This window comes from Microcebus murinus, chromosome 1 (genome assembly GCF_040939455.1).
Source record: "Microcebus murinus isolate Inina chromosome 1, M.murinus_Inina_mat1.0, whole genome shotgun sequence".
NCBI lineage: Eukaryota > Metazoa > Chordata > Mammalia > Primates > Cheirogaleidae > Microcebus > Microcebus murinus.
In genome coordinates, this window is record NC_134104.1 from 74,622,967 (window position 1) to 74,647,037 (window position 24,071).

General features: G+C 38.7%; 1 non-coding gene across 1 annotated transcript in view; it reads right to left on the reverse strand.

Moving 5' to 3' along the window:
• Positions 1-761: 761 nt before the first annotated feature.
• Positions 762-24,071, reverse strand: part of LOC105860446 (uncharacterized) — a 44,318-nt gene continuing 21,008 nt past the window's right edge. Inside the window, exons 2-3 of the transcript XR_012919278.1 lie at positions 10,908-11,061; positions 762-2,678 (exon numbers count right to left, since the gene is read on the reverse strand). This is a non-coding gene — a transcript (uncharacterized LOC105860446). The remainder of the gene's footprint in view (positions 2,679-10,907; positions 11,062-24,071) is intronic.

Genomic DNA, 24,071 nt, shown 5'->3' on the forward strand with positions numbered 1-24,071 from the left:
GTTATAATGCAGCAATCCCTTTTATAGTATCTACTTTATCTAATCCCTTCTTGAGCATGTCAAGGTATGGTGAGCTCACTACTTCAAGAAGCAACCTGTTCTGTTATTGAACATCTATACCTATAAGAAGTTCTTTCTTATCTTGAACTGCTATCCAAATTCTTGAAAACCCTAAACCTCTGGTCATAATCCTGCTTTCCAGATGCTGTTTGTCAGATAATATTCCATACGACAGTCCGAATGAAATGTCAAGATAGTTCTCTGTCCTCTCTCAGTTTGCTCTTCTCCATGTGAAACAGCTTTGGTTCCAGTAAATGCTTATCTTATTGTCACAGACTGGTCTCAGGACTACGAAACATCACCTCCTCTTGTCCCTTCTGAGTTGCTTCCATTGATGATGCTTCACTGTGTCCTTCAGAAGGTCATCTGGGAATAGTCTGGTTTAGGTTCCAGGGGGACAAATGTGCAGAGAGAAGTGGATTGTCAGACTGATCCTTAAATGGTAACTCAAAAACATGTGCTGGACATTTTGGAGGCTTCTGCCAATACATGCTACTATCTTGAGGCAAATGGGGATTTTTGGGCAGCAGTATTATAATAATTTGCCAATTATGCCTACTTCAGAACCACTGCCAAAATAATCCAACGACTTTTCATTCCACTCCTGTTGACAGGACAGCTAAAGATTTCAACATTTCCTTTCACAGTCTGAATAGAAGTTCCCTGCCTTGGGGACTGTAACAATATTTACCATCATGGGGTGAGTAAAGTGGGAGCTGTAAAGTGGGAAGAGAAGGAAGGAAAGAAATATTAATGGAAGTAAACAAAGACAAAATAAAATGAGTGTGATTCAAGGTTTGGGTTGTGAATACCTATATCAGATTTATGTTCATGAATATATCAGAGGACAAATCCTCAAAACTGAGGAAGCAATCTTTTTGAAGAAAAGACTTTAAAAATAAACTTTACAAAAGCCAAAAAATAAAATTAGCTGGAATTTTAAACTTCAATATCAACCAAGGTGTATCAATTTTGGGTCCTGGAAAAATTAAAAAGCTTATTGTGATAATGGCTATGGTGTTCAACATAGGTTTAGGTTTCTAAACAAATCGAAATAGAAATGTTGTTTCTAAACAACAGAGGTTTAGGTTTCTAAACAAATCTAAATAGAATAAGGTTTTAAAATGAAAAAGAAAAGAAATTTGAAGAGATGCAGATGACATAATCTCCTGAGTTGTTCAACATTAGACCTAAGTCAGAAAGAAACAAAGAGGAAATGAGAGAAAAAAGAGGAATAGGGATAGAGTGAGTTAGGATAGTGTTTTTGAAAGCATAGTCCTCAAAACCCTCGGAGATCCATGGGCATTCTATATGGGGCACATCTGAAGCTTGAAAAGGAAAGGGCCAGTGGCATTCCCATATCCACTTTGACCACAGTGGTCCTACTTATATCTCGTTGATGTATTGGGCTTCTGAAAAAGATATCATTAGACGGAAAGGGTCTGCTTTTAAAAAAATATTTGATCAAAAACAACAAAAGGAAATGGACTATTGAAAGTTCTTGATCAAGTTAGTGATATGTTCAAATTTTCTTTGAGAGTCTGGAAACCAAGTGCAGAATAGATTGAAACGGGGTTGGTCTTGGAGTTGGGATTCCAATTAAAAGGCTGTGGTAATAATCCCATGAACAGAATTAAAAACGTGATCCAATAATATATCTATGAGAGTGGGAGGGAAAGGGAGTATATCAACAATTGCAAAAGAAAAACTGAGCTTTAATTCTGACATTTGGGAATTGGGGTACAATGCTAAGCCATATACAGATGTGGAACTATATGGAATGCATTTGTCAATGAATTTAGAGAAATCAAAACTGAGAGATTTCAGGAGTGAATACCTGGAACCATAACAATGCCACAGAAAAATCCAAGATTTTGAAGATGCTGAATGTGAGGGGCCATTGGAACACTGATACGTAGATGATTGGCATACAGAAATGCAAAATTGAATCTTGGAATAAAAAATAAGGATGGAAATACAGACTTGGAAATAATTTGCATAAAAATGATAGCTGAAGTAATAGAGACAATGAGACCCCAATGAATGAGACCCCACATCAGGATCAGATGGCTGAAGAGTAAGACATGGAAGATGCCTATATTTAGCGAGCAAGAGGAACATGAACCCAGAGAGTCTTCCCCAAGTTTATGATCAGGAACTCATTTAATAACATTATTTTATGGGCTTAGCAGTATTTATTTTCTAGTATTAAAGAAATTTGATCATTCTTATATGAGGTCTGAAGTGTGTGGATCTATCAGTCCAGTCAAGCTTTTAGATTTCCTAAAATACTGAATATTCAAAATAATGTAGTACTATTAAAAGTAATCAATTGTTTCAGTCCAAAAATATGGTGGGCTGAAATGGAATCTTCAATAATGACATATTTGTGGATGACATACTTATGGTACCAAAAAAGAGTCTCAAAAACCAATACTCCCACGGGCAAGGGAATAGCCAAGTTTGTTGCGGTTTCCAATGAATGACATCAGCCCAGTGTAGGTCTCAATCAAAATGGGTTCAGTTAACACCATCAGTCTCCTTCCTTTTCCAGACCCAGTGGAATCCTTGCAGGCATTCTGGATAGCTGGAACAAGCTTAGACGTGAACCCAGACAGCTAAGGAAGAAATGGAGAAGGTACAGAGTTAGCGAATGCAGAGTTGGTCCACAGACACGCGCCCCCTTCCCAGCCAGACCTCACAAAGTTCGACCACTCTCCTGGAGCTACAGTTACTCTTACTTCTTAAATATAGATTGTTCAATTTAACAATCTATTAAGTTAATACAGTTAATCACGGTGTTTAACTCTATTAAGACTAACTTTCCTCAGGCCAAATTTTGCTTGTTAACATCAGAAATAAATAATATGTGATTTTTCAGTTTGTCTGTTATCCATATAAATTTACCAAGTGCCATTTTAATTTTAGCTGCTTTAATTTTTTATGTGTTTATACAACTTGTTTCCATCAGTATTAGTACTTTAAAGTGATTCTCTGTGTTTCTAATAGATGAAATGACATCTGAAATCATTCATGAAATATTGATGCAGCACATCCTAGACCATATTCTGGGCATGTACTAAGTGCTTGAATAGATAGGCAAAAATCCTGCTTTCCTAGAGCTTACATTCTTGTGATAGGAGACAAAAAGTAAAACAAACAGATACAGGGGATTTTCAATAGCGATAAATCCTAGGAGAAAAGAAAAATGTGGTGAAGGCATAAAAAGTAATGGATGTGACGGTCACTTCATATAGCATAGTCAAGGCAAGTCTCTCTGAGGAGGTAAAACTTGAACTGAGACCCAAATGATGAAAAACAGCAAGTCAAGTGGAGAAAATATTTCAGGCAGGAAAAAAAACAAAACAGCATCTGCAAAAGCTGTGACTTAAGGATAAGTTTAGTTTATTCAAGGAACCCAGAAGAGGGCTATTTAACTGGAGTATAGAGATCAAAAGAAAAAGGTTGGGGGGCACTGGGCACAAAGACTCTTTGGGGCCACATTAAGAACTTTGTATTCAAGTGAGTTTAAGAAGAAGTTCAACTGTTGTATAATTTTTTTTTTTTTTTTTTTTTTTTTTTTTTGAGACAGCATCTCGCTTTGTTGCCCAGGCTAGAGTGAGTGCCATGGCGTCAGCCTAGCTCACAGCAACCTCAAACTCCTGGGCTCAAGCAATCCTCCTGCCTCAGCCTCCCGAGTAGCTGGGACTACAGGCATGCACCACCATGCCCGGCTAATTTTTTGTATATATATTAGTTGGCTAATTAATTCATTTCTATTTATAGTAGAGACGGGGTCTCGCTCTTGCTCAGGGTGGTTTCGAACTCCTGACCTTGAGCAATCCGCCCGCCTCGGCCTCCCAGAGTGCTAGGATTACAGGCGTGAGCCACCGCGCCCAGCTATAATTTTTATTTTTAAGAAAGTAATCTTGGCTGCTATGTAGTCAACAACGGGATGCCACTAGGATGCAGAAAGAAGCCAGAAGGCAAGATGAGTTTGGGAATCACTTCAGTAGTTCGGGCAAGAGATGAGAGTGGCTTAGACCAAGGTGGCAGTGGAAACCACAAGAACTGGTTAAATTAGGAATATTTGAGAGGGAGGGACAGAGCCACAGAACTAGCTGATATGATTGAACTTAGGGGTGAAGAAAAGAGAGGAATCAAAGATGACACTCAGATTTTTGGCCTGAGAATCTGGATAGTGACATTGTAACTGAATTGGGAAAGCCTAAGAGAGGTAGAGATTGGAAATGGTGAGGCACAGGGATGAAAAATTACATTTTAGATGTATTGTTTGAGTTATCTAACCAGTAAGCCCCTCACAGATTTTCAATAGGCAACTGGACTTGTGAACTGGGTGCACAAAGAAACATACAGATGAAAAGTTCATGCCTGTAGTGAAAACCTCTATAATAATAATTGGATCCAGAAGTCAAAAATGGTATTTCCAAAGTGAAGTTAATAACCTCAACAAGATAGGATATGGGACAGAGGGTAGAAATCAGCAAATTCAGAAAACTCTTGTTGGCTAAGATGCTAGGCATTGTGGGCAATGTAAAGGTGATGTGATAGATAAACTGAGGGTGTAAGAGTTAGAGATTTGTCCAGTGCCAAATAACCAGTAAATAGCTGAGCAAGGGCTTAGATCCAGGTCTCCTGACTTCACTCCTAAAGTCTTCTCTTGTATAAAACACTGCTGTTATGAGCAGTATTACAAATTATATTTAGGAAATTTAGTATTAAAATTTTAACATTTAGGGAAGTATTCTTGTTTCTCATTTGTGAGATGGATAGGTAAATATTGGACTCATTAATTTTCAAATTATTTTTCTTAGAACACTATATTTCTTCATAGGTTAGCTAACCACATATACTTTATCACCCCATCCTAGATTCCTTAGAAAAGAAAGAAAGTGTGGTTGTGATAATGTTCAGATAAAAGGTTTCTGAGGGTTTGGGGAGAGGATGTGGACAAAAAGGCAAAAGCTAAGCAGGTACCATGTTTCGGTCCTTTCAATCACATCGATCAGAGTTGATTTTATTTTTAAAAGACTTTTTAAAAGATGAAAAGCACTGGACCAAAGCTGCCTAGGAACCTATGATTTAATCCATAAAGATCTACAGTGTCCACTCTCCCACTGACCTTTCAAAACCAAGCTCAAATCCTTTCTCTTCCACAATGCCCTCTCACACACTCAAGGTAAAAATTGATCTTTTCTTCTGTTACATTTCACTTATACTTCCACTCAAATATTCCATCTCATTTTTCTAAGAAGTAGAGTCACAAGGGTGGCTGTCTATACAACTAATTCAAGGTGTCTCCACCTTGGGACTGTTGCTATTTTGGGCCAGCTAATTCTGTGGTGTGGGGAAAATGCCCTCTGTGTTTTAGGATCTCAAGTAGCTTCCTTAGCATCTACCCACCAGATACCAGTAGGGCTTCCACCCCAGGTGTGACAACCAAAAATGTCTCATCGGGACACTGGGACATTGCCAAATGTCCTTGGGGCAAAAAAAATATCACCCCTTCTTGAAAACCTCTGAACTAAAAAAAGTATAGCATGATGTATATAATATGAGTGTTGGGATCAGACAGATCTGGTCATAAGTTACAACTATGGCACTCACTAGCTGTGTGACTTGATGCAAGTTATCCAACCTCTCTGAATTTTATAATTCCTTTTTCCATAAAATAAATATGCCAATAGCACCAAACTTAAAGAGTAGTTGTAAATATTAAGTAAAATAAAGGGTTTGTATATAATCTGTGTGTGCATGTGTGTACATGGTGCACCTGTGCTCACATATTGCATGAAGGATTAGAAAAATGGAATGAGAAGAGGCTGGAATTTGGAGTCACATTGCAAAAGCCATAAAGGAAGCTTGTTGCCAATAATCAATACATATTAACTGTTTTTTATCATCATTGACATCCTCATCATCATTATCACCCTCATCAAACCCTGATCTCCTGAAAGCCAAAGCGCAATTCTTCTCAACATTTCCATTGGAACACCCTCTGGATTATCAGGATGCCTTTTCAATAAGTTTGTCAAATTGGATTATTGAATGCTTCCTCAGTCCTCGTCATAAGCTTCATTTCACCAGAATCCTCCGTGGCCTCGGAATCAAAGTGCTGGAAAGAAAAACTTGACACTATTTCATACTCAGTGAACTTGGCATTTCATTAGAGTCAGATGCACTTCATTTCCAGTCATTTCTGGGAGCTCTTTCAAAGAGGGGGGCAAGCTTACAGAGAGACAAGCAGTGCATTGAAGGAGAGGCAGACAAAAGGCCAAGGCCCCAAGCTGGCTCTTGAGCATTTCAAGCACCTGAACTCAATCTGTGTGACAGAAACGCTGTGTCATCTGATATGAATGCCACCAGCCACATACTTTTCTCTAAAAGCTTTTATACACCCACCTCTGGCTGCCTCTTTTATTCCAGTCTCAAAAACGAAGGGTCAGGTTTTAACAACTCCAGTTACACAGGGGTTGCGTGCTGGTTAGGATAAAGTATAGCTGTGTCTGTGGTGGGGGCCAGGGGGAGTGGAATATTCTTCTTGACTTTAGAGCGATTATTTACCAGCTGGGTGCCTGGGCCACAGGTTTGCTTCAGGTGCTGTCTGCCAGCAGTTCACCACCTAGAGTCTCAGTTTTCCTTATTACAACCATCACTTGCTTCCTGTTTACACTGGGTAAAGAGACCAGGTTTCATGCCTGCAGGCCCACATTCCTCAGCTGAGCAGGTTTTCCAAGCCTTCAGGCTACAGGTTTCAGCCTCCCTAGTGGGGAGGGAAGCATCCTGGCACAGGAGCCAGCCATTCAGTACCCAACACTCGAAACCACTTGGGAAGTCACACTGCTCCACAGACTATATATACCATCCTTGCTCATTTTACCTGGATTTATCTTTATAGAGACCCCATGACTGGGTAAATTCAAGTGTATAGAGAGAAATAAGAGGAGGAGGCAGAAGCATCTTTGTTTTCTACAAAAGAGGTTTCTACACATCCTAATTTCCAGCCTCACCCTATTCTATCTACCCTACCTTCCTCTCTGAACACAGGCGTGAGCAAGCACGTGCTCACACACACTTTAAACTCCAGCTAAACTGAATTAGTCTTTATCCAAGAACATTTCATATACCTTTGTAATTTGCAGGTTTTAACCATGTTTCCTTTACTTAAAATGTCTTTTCTCACCTTCTTTGACGCTTAAATAACCCATACCTTGAGTTTCACATCAAATGTCATCACCCCTGTTAACTTTTGGACTTATCCGTTTCCTCTTTGGGGTTCCTATAACCCCTTGTGAATCTCTCTATTAACGGTGGTACACATCAAATTATAGTTTGTTAATTACATTTCTGCCTCTTCCTTCTACACTATAAATTTCTGGAGGGCAAAATCTGTTTTATTCTTCTTGGTATCCCAGGTTACTAGCACATTGCTCATCCCGTAGTATTCAATGCCGTGTAGGTGCTCAATGAATAGTTGTTGAATTGTTGTGCAAGGAACCAAAGGGCTCAGGATAGACGGTTGAATTTACTTGCTAAAACACTGGTTCACTTTCACAGTTCCCTTGAAAAGATGGGTAAAAATGCCAGGAAAGAGTAAAATCAGTTGGTCTGTAGATCACTTCGATATGGTTGTAGAGCATCAGTAATCCACTCACTACTATTCACTATTATTCACACTCTGGGCTCAGTTAATAGTCCTTCCCAGCAGTACTCTCCATATACTCCAGGAGCCCCGAAAAGCAATGGTTGGAAAAGAAAAGATAAGGTTACAAGTTGCAAATACAAAGTGGATGAAACAATTGAGAATAATTGGGCCAGGTTGTAATGTATAATATTATATTATAGCATATCATATCAATTCATATGAGTGCACACACAGTTTCTCTCTCTCACACACACACACACAATTCCTTCGGGTTTATACCCATTTCCCTGAGTATTAGCAAATGTTTGGGTGTGGACATAGAATTATTATTGTATGACCATAATCAATTCACTTAATCCCTCCAATTAAGTGTTCTCATTTTTAAAATAAAGATAGCTATCCTGGCCTTCCAGGGCTTTTGTTAGGTGAATTACATGAAAATATCATTCAAACTGTAACCAATAAACATAAAATATAAATATAAACAGTATATGAGATTCTATGTTCTGTAATATTAAAATAAATGGCCAAAAATTACTATTTTCTATTTTCACAATTATTTTATACAAAGTAGGTGTATGAACTGAATAGATTGGAAAAGCTTGGAGGGGTTGAGATATAAAACTGTCTGGGAAGAGGCCATTTGACCACCATGTTGGCCAGATGTGGAAGTGGTGTAGAATTAGTGAGATGGATAAAAAGAAAAATAATATATTTTAATATAGTATCGTATAAATTTGATGGTGATTTTGTAGATCAATGTTAAGAGACTTAGAGAAAGTACAAATCTAAATTTGAATGCAATTATGCCCATAAATGCTCCTTCCTGGGGTACCTTCCTGACCAACCAGCCCCATGACTCTCAACTTTGACGCAATGTCATATGATCTGAAATCACTACTTCAGCTTTCTTTAATGAGCTTCAGATCCAAATTTCTAACTGACTGACAACCCACTCAACCTCACATTATATGGATGTTTCAAAGCCAACACATTCTAAATGGAATCCCCCAAACTAATACTACTCTTCCAGTTTTCTCCAATCAAATTAATGGAACCATCCACTCAAGCCAGAAACCTTGTCATCTTTGACTTCTTCTTGTCACCTTCTATACCCTGTTAGTTACCTGCTTTCATCAATTCCACATTGTGAATAGCTCAAAACCTCATCTTCTCTCCCTTCCTACTGCTTCTAACTTAGTTTAGGCTCTTAATTGTCTGAGCCATTATAATTATAGTGGGAACCATATAGTTTATACTCGAGCTAAACCAAATTACCGTTTATCTAAGAACCCTCTGTGTACCTTTATGTACTTCCTTTTCACTTGATCCAAACTTCTGTTTTAGTTCATTAGTACCCATTTAAATATCTTTGCATTTTTATCTGCCTCCTCTCTTAAGTGATGCCTCCCACAAGGCAAGAATCTTGTCTCATTTCTGTTTAGATCCTTAGCAACAATCCTAATACCTACACATTTTTAGCATCAGAAAAATTTTTTTGAATAAAGACATTCTAGATGCTTTAGAAACAAACATTCTGGTAAGAATAAGTTTGAATATTTTAATGTATTTTTAAAATAATAAGTTATTCCATTATATTGTAAATAACTTGAACATTTTGACTGTGTAACTCAGTTCTACATTATTGCTGCCCCTGCACCACAGTAGGTCTGTGAAACTGAATTAAACCACTTCAGGTATTTGATTTAGTTGTGCAGTTCCCCCTTATTCCTCTACTTTTTCCTATATCATTCATAAGAGAGATGGAAAAACCAGTTTATCACCCCCTTTCAAAATCTTATGTGATGCCAAAATATTCACATTAAAAGAATTCTAGATCCCCCAAATTATCTTTCTTCTCATTGATTCTTTTACAGTAATATAACTGGGTCTTAATCAAAGCCAGCCTTGGAAAATGTCCTAAACACAGATAATATTGTGACATAAAAACCCACAACAAAAGAGAAACTAAGACTCAAAGAACTGGATCAAAGTCCTCATCATCTCACATTCCAGATGGAGATCGTTTGTTTTCCTAGAGAGCTGGGACTTGGGGTAGCCTTTGAATAAGAAAGTGCCAGACTGTTGCCAGGAAGGTAAAAGAATTTGAAATAATAATTTAAGAAGAAAGGCCTTAAAGGAAATATACTTAACAGATCCATAAAGTAGTTTTATTGACTAAAAACTAACCAACCAACTAACCAACCATCCACCATGATCATGTGTGTGTGCACAAGCTTCACACTTGCTGTTCTTACACAGTAAGAGCTATAGGAACATCAATTTCCTTTTTTGTCTTTGCCAACAAGAAGGATAGGGCAAACTTTAATGCTCTAGTCTACTAAACTACATCTATAGGTATTTGGAGAATAATTATTCCATGTCCCTTTTGATATCTGAAATGAATGATGAATATAAAGATAAACATAAAAAGGACAGAGAAGGTAAGAATTTCTAGGCTTATAACACACTTTTATGTATATTTGGTTTCGTTGAAAATATGAAGTTTGGTCTTTCACAGCATTTCTAGCTCCCACTGTTTTACTTCCTGACTCCTTAGAGTGTCCTAGCACTGCCTAAGGTACATGGGGGAGATGAGAGAACAGATGAGAGAATAGCAGAAGACTGTTCTTACCACTAATGAGTTTAAAATCTACTTGAGGAGATGATATTTAAAGACAAAGAATATTCTTAATTACCTTACACTTTATGGAGTAATTATAGACACGGCATCACATTTAGTCTTACAGTGGTCCAGTGAGGTTGGGAGGAAGAGCAGTTTTCATTAGCTCCATTTTAGAGGTGAGACTATCAAGGCCCAGCCAGAGAAATGACTTAACAAACATGATCACAAAGCCATATCTGACTATACTTTGCACTATTCTGCATTTTTCCCTGAATAAAATAATTATAATTTAATTAAATATGGAAACATTTATGTACGCTATAGGCAATAAATGCAATTAGTAAGAAGAAAGGAGTATATGTCAATATAAATATGATGTATGTTTATACATATAAAATAGCTCCAGTATTTACTTTAAAAAGTTCTATAAATCTATTTAAGTTTTTGTCTATATAAACCCCAGGTTGTATTTTTTTTTCTAACAGCATGTGTTCTAGAAGCACATAGCTCCACCAACAAAGGTAATCTAAGAGTAATGCCCAGGATTCCTCCTACCTTGCAAATTTCGAGGAACTTCTCACTGGTGTATTTCACAGGGTGCTCAGTAAAAGTAGCATAAGGAACCTCAGTGGACCACGGATTCCAGCGGGACAACAGGGACTGCTCCTCTGGACTCCCCCAATAGATTCTAAGGCCTTCTCCTTGTCTCCTACAAGGAAGGAGTTTTCCATTAGATTTACCAAAAAGAAAAAGGTAAAAAAGGAATGTAATAATACTTCAATCAGCCTTTATATTGCTGTGGAGATAAGTGGCTTACCTCCCATCTAGGTAAATTATACAAAGGAATTTAGGAGGTGAGAAGAAAAGGATGAATTTTGTTTCAAACATAATGAGTTCAAAATCTTGTTGAGAATTCTATGCAGAAACGTTTAATTAGAAATGTAAGTCTGATACTCAGAACAGTGGCAAAAGCTAGAAATGTGAATATTGACCTCGTGCCAATGTTCCGATGTTAAGAGTTCAAAGAGAAAGAGAGGAGGTATCAAAGAGCTGGGCCAGGAACAGAAACAGTAAAGTGGAAGGAAGTTTTAAGGAGAAAGGAGATGACATAACAATAACAACTGTTTCCACAAGGCAGTAAACCTAAACAACTGAGAAAAGACATGGGACTTCCCAAACATGATCTTTAAAAGTGATGAGGACCAATTCAAAATGCTCTGTGACCTCAGCTTCTGTATCTCCTGGTCTATTCTCTGCACACATTCCATTCAGTAAAATTGCAGCAACGAACATGTCAAAGCTTGTACGGAGACTGTGCCTGCCCCTTCCACTAAGTTCACAGTCCAGATCCACAGTCAGTGGGAAGGAAGTAGCTACTATCTTGCATAGCCCAGGCTTGGTCATTTAGTAAACCCACGTGCAAAGTAAGAGAAAGTCAGCTCAGGAGTAGAGGGAGAAAACTTATGGCAGAGATTTGGGGCAACATTGAATAACAAAACTCATTTCTGTGGCCTCTTCCTTTTGCATGTGTCCATCAGAATCTATGGTTTGTAGTTTTGGACATCCCTGAATGCAAAGCGATGCCTGGAGGTTAAGCTAAGCTCAGGTGCCTTGCATTCAACAAGCTTTACGTTGCTTGTAATTCTAAACAGTCCCATGGAACATCACAAAGATCTCATTTCTTCTAGAAATTAAATCCTGGGATTTCTAAAATGAAAAATCAGAGCTTAATTGTGGTGCCTTCACAAAGCTGTCACTTCCTGTATTAAGGAAGGATTCCTTTGGGAATGCTATTGTGGTTTCTGAATGTTTATCCATGTGGAGATGTGTATAAACACAATTTCACACATACGCATATAACACCTCCCTCCCTGGTTGGCTGATCCCGGAGTTTCTCACAAAGGAAAAGTAAGAAAAGAGCCTGGCACATGTTGCTGGCCAGTTCTCAGATTTTTGACGATTATATTTGATAGCTGGGATTCAACTTTTTCTGTACTTAATCCTTTACCCAAAAAGAAAAAAGAAAAAAAAAAAAGGAATACAAAGAATAGAAACAGAAGAAAAACAGAGAAGAAAAGACAAATATTGAGCATAGCTCTAAAGTTTCCTTTCTAACACTTCTCAGCTGCTGTACTGACATTTATTATCTTCCCTGTACTTTCCTTCCTTCTTTTATTTTCTTCTGGCCTGGCAATAAACCCTAAACTCAATGAATATTCTATCTGTGCTTGTTAATGGAGCATTCTGGATTGAGTCTGTTAAAACAACTTGCACAATGGAATTATTTATTGCTTCATATGTCAATTTATGTGCTGGGTGCAATTTTACTTTTATCCAAAAGGGATGAAAATCTGTCAAATAGCTTCTCTAATAAGTACACATTATATTCTTCTACCTTAAGGAAACCCTAAGTGAAGTTTAATCATGAAAATCAAGAGAGGCCTTATTTCTAAATAAGTGATCAATTTGAGCATAGCAATGACCTTTCTTAAAGAAAAAGTATGCTTCTAAGTATACTAAGACAGAAAGTTAGTATACTTCTAACTATACAAGTTCAGCCAACCTCATTTCCTGAACTTCAGAGGTAAAATCTAGGAAGATAAATCTAAAATTAAGTCATCTCTCAAAGGTAAAACTAAGGTGAAGCTTCTCAGGCCCTCCAGCAAAGCCTTTAGCATCTCTTCTACCAAATGTCATTAGGGCAATTATGGAGACTATAGATACCTTTATGACCAGAAATACTTTATTTAAGAGTAACTTGTGCTTGACATGAGAAAAGTCATGTGAGGTGACAGAATGGAGGAAAGAGTGCAATGAACAGGATGTCCCATGTAGGTCTATGTTAGAGTCTTGGTTTTGGCACTTAATACATTGTGACAAAAGAGAAGCTCACTTCTCTTTCTGAATTTTTTTCTGAATCTAAATCATTTCTCTTTCTGACTCTTCTGACTATGTTTTCTCATATTAGGAAAGAATCTGACTTCCCCACTTGTTCTCCATGTTGCGACATCCATGACCTCAGTAGCTGTGTGAATGCTATCAGCAGCTAGGGTCATAATGCCACCAACATTCACCTAGGCAAGTCATAAACCATCCATAAGAAGCCTGTGGGCGAGGCTTCTATAGTTTAGAGGCATCACATTAGCCCCCCTGAGCAGAATACATCCTCTGCTGCAAAGGTCACAGCAAGTATTGTTCTAGCAACCCTAGGAAATTTTAGGACCTCCCACGATATTTTACAGACATGTGAAAATGCAAATCAGCAATTATTTGATGGAATAGCAGATTAAGATTTACAAACTGTAGAATGTCAGAGCTAGAAGGCCTCTGAGAAGTTATAGCCTAGTGCCTCCTTTCTGTAGATAAGAAAACTGAGACACAGAAAATACCAGAACGTTCCCAAAGCATTGCTTTAAGATAAGGATGAGTATGTGGGAATTCGGTCTCCTGAGACCTCGTTCATTGGTCTTTTCACCATTCTAGGCTATAGCTTCTAAGTATTTTCAGAGTTAAGGTCCTGCTATCACACAACACAGCCTTATTTCCAAACAGACACAAAGTTGAAATCATTGCTCTGAGGAGTCTGCCATTATTCACAGCCAGGAAAAAACAAAAAACAAAAAAAAAACCCTGCCCAGAGATCCTAACTAATCCCCAGAAAGAAAGTCTCTGTCTCAAAACAAATTATGTAAATTTTTATATATACTCAATAATATAAATAAGAGATTGCAGGAAAATTAGGTAGCACTGAAGTAAAGGGGAAAATTATAAAGAAGTTACTCTGTCTGGGTAAGAAGACTACATCTTTGTCACTGAGCTGCTATGGCGGGTTAATCCAAGTGGTGGTACAGTCCGGAGTAAAGATTTTTTTTTCCTGAATTCATACTCTGGGTGTACATCATGGCTTTTACTAGCTCAGTGTCTTGGGCATTTCACATCACCTTCCTGATCTTTAGGTAAAAATAATTTCATGAAAAGCAGGAGGATTAATGGATGAGAAATGTTTTCTATGCTATAAGGCATTGTTCAACCAGCAAATATTGAGTGCCTACCATGTACCTTAATGCCTATTATGTACTGTTAGAGTATATGCCTAGTTCCTTAATCACCTTTTCTAATGGGTTAAAAATAATCTTTTAAATCACCTCAGAGGTGGTTCCTTAAAACATTCCTAAGTTATCTATCTTCAGTTCCAGCATTCGCTTAGCACATTCTGTGTGCAGGGTATTGCTGTGGCAGAGAAATGCATAAGCCTCAACCCCTGAAATCCAGAAGTCCAGAATCCAGTGATCTCTAGGTCGATTTTTTCTTTCTCCAAGACCTCAAAAAGGTACAGATAGAAACCTGCAAGTCTTATTACAGAATCAGAGGATCACCCATTACAACTTATTTTAGTCCCACTTTCTATTCTCAGGGAAACCAGTTGGATCTGGTCTCCATTTCCACAGTAGTGGAAGCAAGGAGGGCAACATATTCTTTACTTGAGGTAAATTCTAGAGCCTCCCAGAAGGTTGGGAGATGTGGGGGAAGGGTTTCATAAGGAGTTAGTAGAAGAAGAGGGTTTTTAATAGAGATTTTAGGATCCTAGACTAAGGTCCCTTAGAGGTCAGTTTCCATTTCTCTTATTTTATAGTTACAAAACTGAAGACCAGACTTCTCAAAGATCACAGTTCTTCCTTTAGTCATGTTAATTACCTCTTCTATTCAGTGACTCAGACTCAGAACTCTACCCAAACACCATTGTTGGTGGGGTGGAAGACCTAACCAATTACTACTTTAAACCATCACAGTAGACCTATAGATGTTTTACCTTCTACACCAAAAAAGTAAAGACATGGAGAAGAGGTGAGGAGGTTTATACAGAAGAAACTACTCATATTTGTGGCAAAGGACCCAATCATGAAAAACAAATATGGTTCAACACTACAAAAAGTAGCTCCAAGTTAAAAAGAGGGAAAACTTTCTTTGATAATAAGAAATTATTTCTGTTTGGAAGGATTCCTCTCCTTGAAGTCATTTTTAGCTGAACTAAAAATGCTAACTAGTCACCAGTCCGGCTTAATATGTTCATTCCATGCATTCTTTTTCCTTCAGAAAGAAGCCATGGATCCTTTTGCATAGGACAACATAGCCAGCTTCCTGTCTTTTGACTCCCCACTCTCTTCTCCTGACCGGCAAAGATTCTCTGCTGTGGCATTAAAGGACCTGTTTGCAGAACCGAGTAAGGACGCTGAGCTTCCCAGAACTCAGATGGCAGCTTCCACTATTACCTCCATCAGGGGCCCCTCCTTTCCACTCATCTCAAATCTCAAAGCTCCACCACAGAATTAAAAACATAGCTCCGGGCACCAAACAGAGATTTATGAGGAAGCACAGACATTAACTCTTGCTCTAAACGCAGGGCGTGTGCTTGTAAGTATGGGTGAGCAAACAGAGGGAGGCCGCAGGGGAGGAGGCAGGCAGCAAGGGGGAGAGAGCAGTTCAGAACAACACAATCTAGTTTCTGAATGTCTCCTTTTTTCCTCCCTTAGGTTTATATTGCTGAAAGGCCAGCCTTCTAGGCCCATGAAATGTTAGTCCCTTGCTTATTTAATCTGGACAAAAGCTGGGACAGAGTTGGCACCCCTGAGGGTATTCAATGCTCCTTTGCTCATTGAATGACCTCAGAGGAAATATTTTCCATGACAAGAACCCAAAAGACGCTGGCACAGAGTCAGACAATAAGATTTGCAGAATGTGTTTACATTCTCTCCATGTCCTCGGGCTGTTCCAAACCCATCGGCAGGTGCTGCTTTATCTGCTCTCTTTGCTCACCTGGCTCCCTCCCAGAAGTTTCCAGGGCCTTCAGCTCAGTGAGATTAACCGTTTACTGACATGGGTAACCAAGACATTCTATGGGTTATATTACTTGAGAGGGAGGAAGTGAAAAATAAAACTCATCAGTAATGTCCATAAAGACAGGATTCCGGGGCATTGTGGTGCCATGGTAAGAGCCTTCAGTGAGAATTAGGAGGCCTGGGTTCAAAAGAAGATCTGCCACTAACTTTCTGGGTAATTTGAACCCTTTACTTCTTCTCTGTGGGGTCCAGGGTCTATCTGTAAAACCAGGTAGTTGAAACTAGATCATTTCTAATGTCCTTTTCTACCCCTTATAAATTAAGATCTATGATGAAAGACCAGAATACTTTGTATTTTACTGGTTAGACAAAAAGCCAAAGGATAACTTAATGAATATGAGAAATTATCAGAGAGTCACTGAGACCTGGTCTTTTTTCTCCTTAAAAAAAAAAAAAAATCATCTTAAACTGAAGAAAAGACCTGGAGTTAATTCAAGAGCAGAATTCAGAGAAAGTGAAGGTGAATAATTTAAAAAAGTGTTACCGGAAAAAAACAAACATGAAATATCCAAGGATGGAAGTTCTTAAATGAAATGTTTATCTGCTGGGAAAACTTTAGACATGCTTGTCCTAGACATGGTCACGTTCACAGCTGAGGAAGACTAAGTTTCCAAACCAAAGGTCTAATTTAACATTTCATGACTCAATGTTGGGATGTAGGGCGTGTGTGTGTATGTGTGTGCGCACACGTGTGCACGCAGCAAATACTTATGCTAAAATAAACATGGCCACTTATGACACCAGGTACAAGTAAACCACTTAATAACCTTTGTTTAATGAATATGAATGAATGAATAAATCACAGACCAAGTTAGGATGTCTATGAATTTGAATGCCATATTATTCCATTTTTAGAATGTTATATGTTATTATGGTAAGATCTTTGGACTGGCAGTCAATAACATTTGCATCTAATTTAGCATTTATAGTCACTTTCTTTGTGGTTTAGACCCAGGCACAACATTTATAAGCACCTATTTCCCTTCTTATAAGTAGTGGAGGCATTGGGTTAGGTAGTCTCTAGAGGACACTCCAACTACATGCAAATCCAACACATTGGACCCAGGAGAACAGAGGATTGCCTTCCTTTGAGTTTCATTCAAATAATACACAGGAAAATTTTTTTCCACAGCACTAATATGAGTGGATTATTAGGATGGAAGTCATTCTAAAACTCATTTATTTTCTTAGATATATTACACTAAAAAATAACTTTTTATTACTTAACAGAAGTCATCACATACCCACACATTTTAAAACCTGGAAGGAATTTATTATTCATCATTTATTTCCTATGCCCTTGACTCTTTAACTTAACCAAAACATGGACTGAAATCTAGGAAAGTACTCAAATTAATACTCTAAACCCTATAATATTTCCCTATACTCTAGCACCTCCTTTTACAAAAGCCAGCTGCTGTATATGGAGAGTGAGACTATTTGCCTGAAGCTCTGAAAGACTCTTGACTGCGAAGTTTATTAGTTTTTATGTCAGCTGTCTCTCCCATCACCATCAGGCTGCCATTTCTTGCTGCTGTCAACATTCCTGACTTCAGCTACTCTTCTTCTAATTTGCTTCTCCTAAGCTTCTATTGACAGGGAAACGATGAAAACATTACTACTGGGACCATGGGCAAATAAACAAAAATGTACTCTTGCTCAGGCTATTTCTTATAAGAAAAACGTATCCAGTTTATAGGAAAAGTTTTGGTTTCTCAGATTCCATTTATGTGGAAAGCTAATACAGTGAAGGTGACAATCAGAAACTATACGGTACTATTAGTCATGAGCATCAAAATGGCCTATGTGGAGTCCATGCCTATAAAAATAAAACAAATGTGATCCTAGGATTAAAAATGATAACCTTCTTTTCACTGATGGGGATAACATGAAATTTTGTCATTTTTAGAGTCATACCTTGGAAGACACTGGCAGTGTCATATTCTGTACAAAAAACCCTCATATCCGGATCTCTCCTTCAAACTTTTTAGGGTGTAACTCTCCCAATATTGAACACATATTTTAAGTGGCAATATTTTAAGCAGATCCCTGATAGCATTCTTCCATAAAGGCCAGAAAAAATTGCTCTCGATAACATTTTAATGAGGATTCAGGGGCAGAAACAATCTCTTATAGTTGAAGGTATCAAAGAAGGCTTCATTCATTCAATACATGTTTATTAATCTTCAAATTTGTACCAAGTACCATGCAAGGACCTTGAAAGATACATAATAAGCCCTCAAAACACTCAGAGCAGTCTAATGACTTTATCAAATAAGGGGCCTTTTAGCTGGGGTTTGATGGACATGAGGATTTTGATAAATCGAGAGGGCAACTGAAAGAGAATAGCATTAAGTGCAGTGAAGACAGAGGAAATCACAAGAACAAGGATCCACATAAGAAAATTTTTGCATGTGCCATGTGCTGTGATGATTTGTATTTTCATGGTGATCATATTTCCAACTGGGCTACACATGAGGAAGCAGGATGGAGAGAGAGAAGCCAGAAGAAATTTACAGAAATTGGGAGAGGTTGCGGTGGAGGGTGTGGTGGTTGAATAGAATACTGAACGGTCTGGAGTAGCTTAATCCTAATGTGGAAGCTAGTGAGGAGCCACTGGGGGATCAGTGGGGAGTGTTTTAATTAACTGGGGAAATTTGTCTCTGACTGCCAGGTGCAAAACTACAGAATGAGGAGGCACTGTGTGTTCAGAAGTGAGTGAAACACAGGCTAAGCAGGACGCCTTCCTTGGTGCCCAGGCCAAGAGTGATGCTGAGCCTTGCTCTCTCCCAAGCTTCCTACTGGTGTTATTAAGAAGACCAAAAGCAATCAACAAAGAGTAAAATCAAATACTTGGTGGTAGTAGTGGTGGTAGATAGCAGAAGAAGAAAAGGAACAGAGAAACATTAACTATAACTTTTATCTTCAACAGACTCAATTATGGTTAATTCTCTCTTCTGTTAAGTGGGAATAGTTAGATGTTTCTCAAAAATATACTATAAGGGTTCAACATAATTAAGAATGTCAATTCTCTAACAGTGCCTGATACATCGTAAATATTCCATTATTTGCTCGTTAGAAAGTGCCTTCTAGCACACAAGACATTTTCTCATTCATTATCTCATTCTCTTCCTAAAGTTGTTGTTACCTGAAAATTAGAAAGGAGTTGTGAAATGCCTAAAAATACAAAGCTAGTGAAAACTGGGATTGACATCCAGCTATGACTGGTCCAAAGTTAGATCTCTGACCTGGGCTTCCAGTCCAGAGCCCTGAGCTCTATTTGCAAGGTATGACTGTTGAAGAGATCTGAGGGTGGTTGACAAAAAATACATTAGGAGCATTGCTGGCAGAGGTCGCTCACTCCTAGCAACGCTCAGATTCTAGGTCTGGACCAGGACTCTGTCTGCAGTGCTGGAAAGCAAGATGCAGGAATCCAGGCTTTATCTGCTCCAGTTTCAGTTCTTCTCCTTACAAACAGCAAAGCAAATCTGGCAACAGGACGAGTAAAATCTTAAGAAGGGCAACATTTAGGCTGCTTCCTTTCCAGTCCATTACCCTGGCACTAAACCTGAGTGGGAATCATATAAAAAGATTAAAAGAAACACACTCAAATATTAATGCTGTTGATGCAACTATGATATTATTTTTCTTCTTTTAAAAATTCTTACTTTCTATTATTTTTTCAGGGAAATGATAACCTGTATATTTAAGATGACATCATACATCATAACAGCAAGGACTAATCAGTGCCAGGCAGTGTGCTGAGACCTCTATATTCATTACCTCTAGTCCTTACCACAAGCTCACAAGGTAGGTGCATATTCAACATCCAAAGCCATCAAGTAGGAAGTGGTAGAGCTGGTACTAGAACTTAGGCCTCTCTGGTCCCACATCCCCTGATAATTCCATGGTATGCTATGGCTACACAGTACAGTGAAGAAAAGAAGCATTTATATAAACCAGTTGTTTGGTCCTCCAGGGAGCATAGGTAAAGATAATTATTTGGGAGGTCACTCTTTTAATTGCTAAGTTCAGGTGGTGTCTCTTCACCTGAACTAATCTATCCTCTGCCTTTTCCTACAGTTCTTATCCAACCAGCTCAGAAAACTAAAGGTACTTCTAGTTGCCTACCAAATTCAGAAACAAATTCAGGCTTTGATACTCAAAGCCTTTCAAGTACAGTTCTAGCATGCATTTCCATTATTCAAAACCACAACTCCTCAGGGCTCCCACCAGACAATTGAACTTGCTGAGCCTGTCTTACAACCTTTGGGATAATTTGAAATTATCCCAAATTTCATACCAATATGAAGTTATTCTGTATGCTTAAATCATCAAATGAACTGTGATCTGTTCAAGAATAGGGTCTATGTCTAAATCACGTCCATTGCCAACATGATATGCATCTTGTAGTAGATGGTCAGTTTGGAAATGAGTAGAACCGTGCATGGTCTTCACTGTAAAGAAATTACAACTCAAAACAAAATGAAAATGTTCATTTCTCTGAAGAGACTGATCTGGCGGCTGCTGTTGCTTTTGTCTTTCCTTAGTCTATACTTCTGAATTGCATTGTTTACAAATGAGGTTTAAAGTCTTTCTTATTTGTTTGAGGCAGATGAGAGAAATCCTTCATTAGTTTTGAAGTGTACAAAAAATAAGATTTTTAGAGAAATTCCCAGGACAGAAAGAGTTGTACCTTTGCCTCTAGGTATCCTATGACCCTGTTTGGAAGCATTTTGATACAGATGCTGGCTTGCCACATGTGTATTGAGGCCTTTCTGTGCCAGGAGGTTGTCAGGCACACAGAGGAAAGGGTGACTTTGGCAAAGCTACCAAGAAAAATGCCACACTATAAAGGAAACATTTTGAGGCAACTCCCTCTATTATAGATTGGGACATTTAACAAATCACATGGGCCTCAGGCTTTTGTAAAATTTTGTCTCCCCTCTTAAAAGGAAGTTACTTTCGAGCACCCTAAATTACCAAGTTTCAACATGTACAGAGTAGCTACGTTAAAAAAAACAAATACACAACACCTCTTCCGAGAAAAATGTTTTTCTGAATCTCATCTGTTCCCGTTTCCTCTCAAGGAAGATTGAGAGCAGGGGGTCTGGAATGCACACACGGGCTATAGACTAGCTAGCACGCACTGCTGGCCAGCTCTCCATGGCCCCTGAGGAAACGCCTGGGCCACTCTGGGGCTTAGTGGGTGCAGAGGGCTCGGGCTGAGGCATCAGGAGCCCAGGTCTCTCCTAACACATCCCTGTGGATCACACTCCTAGGGTTGTAACAGTGTTGCTTTCTCCACTTTGGAGAAACTTGAAATGGAACAAATTTCAAGAGATTATATGTGATACAAAATTGTTTATTTTTCCCTTTAAGTTCATGACAACATTTCCTGAGGGAGTTTGTTTATGGTATTTCATACAGTAAAAATGCTTTCAAAGCAGGGTCATAGACTACCTGGATGCAAAGGTGCAACTCCTTTTGTCCTGGGCGTTTCTCTAAAAATCTTATTTTTTTGTACACTTCAAAATTAGTGAAGGGTTTCTTTCATCTGCCTCAAACAAATAAGAAAGGCTTTAAAACCTCATTTGTAAACAATGCAGATCAGAAGTATAGACTAAGGAAAGGCAAAAGCAGTTATGTGGACAAAGCGAAAACGCTCATCTTTAATGTCCACACATAGACCCTCTTGGCCGTGGTCAATGTGAGCCACTCAAACTGTTCAGCAAGAACTGGGTCTTCAGCGGTCCCTCCTGTCCCTGCTCAAAATAGTCTAGACTACCTCCACAGGTGAAATTCAGACAATGAAAATCCTGCATTACTTACAAGGTAGTTTGATGTAATAAAAGAAGTCATAGAGTTCAGAGGATGGAAATCTGAGTTCACATCTCAGCACCTACATTACTTGTGACCTTGGAGAAGTTATTTTAACATGCACAGTCTGTTTCCTTATCTGAAAAATGGACATAAGGATGCCTATTTAGCAGAACTATGATAGGACGGTATGTAGAGTTCCTGTGGTGTCTTATCATAGGTTAAAAGAACTTCTTTAGAAGAATTCTGAAAAGTAAATCAGAAGGAGAGAAATTTCTGAATTCGTTTGCATTCCTGACAGCTTTTTTTGCTCCCACCATGACATGCCAAATCAGAAACTTATAGAGGCAAAGAAAGAGAATTGTATAAAATAGTAAACTATGTACAAAGTCAAGAAATTCCAGACATTTCCTGAAATAGAATGATTCACCTACATTCCACAGTGTATATTTGCTTTGGGGTAAGTCAGCTAGGGTTGACTTGGAGTTTTTGATTTATCTTCATGTTGCAATAATATCACTTTGCATACATATGAGTTGGGGTTTTATGATTTTGATTTTCTTTAAGATTAACCTCTACCACAGAGCTTTGTATTTCCACCCAGGCTCAGAGCAACAGTGTAGATGAAGACCTAGGATCCTCCCTCCCTTTCTCCCAGTCCCAGTGTTTTGTCCTACAGTGTGGCAGGTTTTGCATACATGAGTGAGAAAAAACAGCCCATGTTTCCAATTTCCATATACAGGTTAACCCTCCAATGGTAACCTCTTGGTCATCCCTCAGCCCTACGTATATGACAGCACAGGCTGCTCTTGGTAGGACAGACCCACTGAAGAACCCACATAGGCCCTGAAAGCAGATGCAGGGCCATTGGGAAGAGAATTTTATTGCTTCAGTCACTCAGAGAATGGCCTAGAAAAAAGCTTGACAAACTTTCATGTGCATTTGAATCACTTGGGACCTTTTTAAAACACAGATTCTGATTCAGTTGGTTTGGAGTGGGCCTGAGGTTCTGGATTCTGTACATCCAACAAGCCCCCAGATGATCCCAATGCCACTGGACCTGAGAACAGGTAGCTGTGGGTGGGGGTGAGTGGGGTGGGCTCCAGGTAGGCAAATCCCCTTGGCCCTGGGGGCTCCTCATGCTGTGGGGATGAGCACAGCTTGATAAAGATCAAAGAAGGGCTGTCTAAAATATGAGCCTAAGGCGTGGGCCCCAGATGACAAGTGGAAAGCACCATAATTTTTACTTGATTACAAGACAGGACTCTAGGCAGAAGAGGGTTCTATCGGTGAACTGTGTTTAAAGGCAAACTCCAAAGACTACAATTTTGACACATTTCCTATCATAGAGTAGAATTATCAAACATGAGTCCTCAAGAAAATGTATTTTTCATTAAGAAAACAGACTAGTAGAAGGTTTATCTGAAGATTATTTAGGTGTTTACAGTGATACAACTTTTTTATAATAAAATCTATATGTGTGTGTGTATATATGTGTGTCCATATATGTACATATGTGTGTATATATAGTTTTATATAGAAAGAGTTTTATTTATTTTATTTATTTATTTTTTTGAGACAGGATCTCACTCTGCCACTCAGTCTGGAGTGCAGTGGCATGATCATAGCTCACTGCAGGCTTAAATTCCTGGGCTCAAACAATCCTCCTACCTCAGCCTCCTGAGTAGATGGGACTACAGGCATGTGCTACCATGATTAGACAGTTTTTCTATTATATATATTTTGTAGACATGGGATCTCACTATGTTGCTCAGGCTGATATCAAACTCTTGGCCTCAATTAATGCTCCTACCTCGGCTTCCCAATGTGCTAGGATTACAGAAGCGAGCCACTGCACCTGGCCTATAGTTTTATTTTAAAAAGCAAGAACAACTACAGCAAACCCCTGGTTCCTTCAACCACTCCTCACTTGACAAGGTCAAAATTTCTTCGCCAGCCAAGTTCCCTTGTTCTGAACATGTTCTAGTTCTCCAATGTCCTT